This window comes from Theropithecus gelada, chromosome 17 (genome assembly GCF_003255815.1).
Source record: "Theropithecus gelada isolate Dixy chromosome 17, Tgel_1.0, whole genome shotgun sequence".
Classification (NCBI taxonomy): Eukaryota; Metazoa; Chordata; class Mammalia; order Primates; family Cercopithecidae; genus Theropithecus; species Theropithecus gelada.
Window position 1 is genome coordinate 75,450,428 of NC_037685.1, and position 478 is coordinate 75,450,905.

Here is a 478-nt window from a genome sequence, read left to right on the forward strand (position 1 = left end):
TGTGGCACAGCCACAGCAATAATGCTGAGTCAGATCCAAACCCAGGCAAGCTGGTGCCCAAGGTCACATCCCTAACCACCCTAGTGCCTCCCTACATATCATGACAGAGTACAACTCACTTGGACATCTTATTCCACACTTCATCCTCACAGCAGCACCATGCAGGGAAAACTGTTAACTTATCTCTATAGATAGAACAACAAGGCCTTCCGGAGTCACAGAGTTCCAGATCCCAAACCCATGATTTCTGGTTCCAAATTCGGCATTTTTTCTGCTCTACTTCAGCTGCCCCTAAAAACTAAAGAGGTCCTGCTTTAGATAACATGGAGGGAAAAGAAGGAATTTGCACAAGTGTTGAGGGGAAAAGAGGTGATGGTAAAGAATGAAAAGTCAGAAGAAAAAAAAATCCCAGAGAGCTTAAAACAGATATTTTCCTTGCTAGTAACAATCTGGTCAAATGATAACTGACCACCTGCTG